We start from the raw sequence: 2,558 nt of genomic DNA, 5'->3' as shown, positions 1-2,558 counted from the left end.
CTCAAGGAGGGACAAGATTGAGTGGTGAGAAGATTAGAAGTTGGATAAATTCTAAGGTAGGTTTTATGGAATTTTAATATGTATTTTAAAATCCAAAATTGTTTAATGAAAGATTCTAATCTTACAAGGAGAATTGCAGAATTTATCAAATTATATCTGCAGACATAAATAACCTAGTCAAGATGAAAATCATACCTGTTTTCTAATTCCAGTTATGCCGTCAAGGAATCCTGTGATCTTGGATTACCTTGACCTTTCTTTTGTGTCTTCCAACATCTGTTATATCTTGAGGTAGTCCCAGAGGAGGAGGGGATTTGGCAATTATTTGTTGAGTTAAACTGACAATAGAAAAGATTTCCTAGGCTATTCAGATAAAGTATAACCCTAGACATACCATCCATACTGGTCAAATTAGCTAGCTGCTCCCAAATACATTTTTTTCTCCCTAGAGGTATAGCATGTGATTATGGAGGCTGCTTTTACCTGAGGTAGAGGAGTATTTTAAGGAAAAATGAAACAGTTCATCTCAGAGGACTCACAACCACTTTAGAGGGTGTGGAAAGACGAGAATTAGGAAAATATATAAATGACTTTAGGTGAGTATTTCCCAAAGCTATTAAAATGCAGGTAGTGACCTTTATAAGATGTTTTGAAAAGGGGGGAAAAAAGTCGCTTTATAAACACAATGTCTTGTTAAGGGAATAAAACTATTTTCTGTATAATAGACTTTCCCCCAGGCCCCCTCTTGTGCTTGAGTAACTGTAAAGACAGCAACTAGTGGCTGCCTTCAAGGTTAGTGTAAGTTCATGAACTGATAGCTACGTAGCTGAGGTGAAAACAGGGACCTCAAACCAGGTAGGTGGATTCATCTATTCCCATGTGTTCTTGGTTACCTTTGACGTACCAGGCACTGTGTGCTAGACACTGGGGACGCAGTGTTAACCAGGTGCACTAGCTTAAAATCTGGTGTGATGAATATTGTGAAATAGGATTGGTAGGGTGAATTGGGAACGTAATTAAGGGGCTAATGTAGTTGGTGGGAGGCTGTCAGGAGAAGCTGCTACCAGGAAGTGGTATTTAAGCTGAGACGTGAAAGCTGAGTAGGAGTGAGCCAGGTAAAAGGCAGGCACATTAAGAAGAAACAGCATGTACAAAATACCTTAGGCAAGTGAGACCCTTCCATATTCAAGGAAACTGAAAAAAGTCCAGCGTGACTGGACCTTAAAGAGCGAGGAGGAGAGTGTTTTGAGATGAAATGGATGAGAAGACAAGGCTGATTGAGATATCAGCTGCATCTTGCCCTTATTCCAACTAAGAAGGAAGTAGCAGTGGTGTACTTCTGGCTAAGACCATCTCCTGGATTTGAAGTGTACCCATCCCAAAGCCCGGGGTCATACCCGATAGCTGAAACTTTATCATCAGATCTTCAAACCATTGTGGCTTATGATTGCTTCTTCAGACAGTACGATTTTAGGTTGCCAGCTTTTTAAATCTTAGGGCTAACAAACTGTTAGCTTTGCCGCAGGTGTTCAGTAGGTGCTGAGAGAGCAAGCAGGGGGACCTGAGAGTGGTGGGGCCACTGGTGTAGCCCCTTCAGCCTCACAGACGGCCAGCCACCACAGGAATCAATGTAACACTGCACAGCAGCCCTGCCCTGGCTCCAAAGACGGCAACTTTTCTTTCTAATTAATTCCCAGTAGTGTTCTCTTCCTTCCAGGCCCTGGCATGACTCTACAGGGAACCAGTGAAGGGATGTGTCTCTTCTTTGGTGCGATTCTCCCTCTGAAGACAGCTTTGGGCAACATTTCTCTACTAGATTTTTCATCTTCCCTTATTCAGTTTGGCTTCCTGGCTACCCAAATTGCCCGCTTTGATGTTCTAATTATCCCCCATCCCCAAGAAAACAGCCCTATTTAACAACAACAACAAAAGCAATGTAAAACATAAAAATATAGCTTGAGTGAGATATGAAAAATGATGCAACCAATTGGGTAAATTTATAGTAAAGTGTACATGTACACTAAAGTATACTAAAGTGCTAAAACAAGCACACCTCTAGTCTCCTTTGTGAAAAATACCTTTGCTCTTCTGCATTTTCATTTTAAAGAAGTTTACATGTTGGCCTGAGGTTTTAATTAGCTGTTGGACCAAAATGAAGACTTTCTAATTGTGTGAAGGACGTGTTTTAGACCACAAGAACATTTTTTTTTTTTTTACTTAATCTGAGGCACCCTGCCAGTAGGCAGCCAAAGACAACGCCAAAAGGAATGAGACTCTGGGCTGATTTTTATGGATTAGTTAATATATCCCTCCTTAGAATCTATCAAGTGCTCAAACCTGCAGACACAAACACGAACATACTAGGGAGGAGAGTCCCAGAAGGCAGAAGATCCCGTACTGCTCATCCCCAAACGCCTCACCCCTAGTCACACCCACGAACTCATCCGGTTCTCCCTTCTCAGCGCCCTGCTCCAAGGCGAAGAGTATCCCAGAGGAAGCATCGGGGTCTAAAACAACAACAACAACAACAACAACAACAACAACAACAACAACAACAA

The sequence above is a fragment of the Piliocolobus tephrosceles genome, chromosome 6, assembly GCF_002776525.5.
Source record: "Piliocolobus tephrosceles isolate RC106 chromosome 6, ASM277652v3, whole genome shotgun sequence".
Taxonomy (NCBI): domain Eukaryota; kingdom Metazoa; phylum Chordata; class Mammalia; order Primates; family Cercopithecidae; genus Piliocolobus; species Piliocolobus tephrosceles.
Note: the sequence above shows the minus strand (reverse complement) of the source record.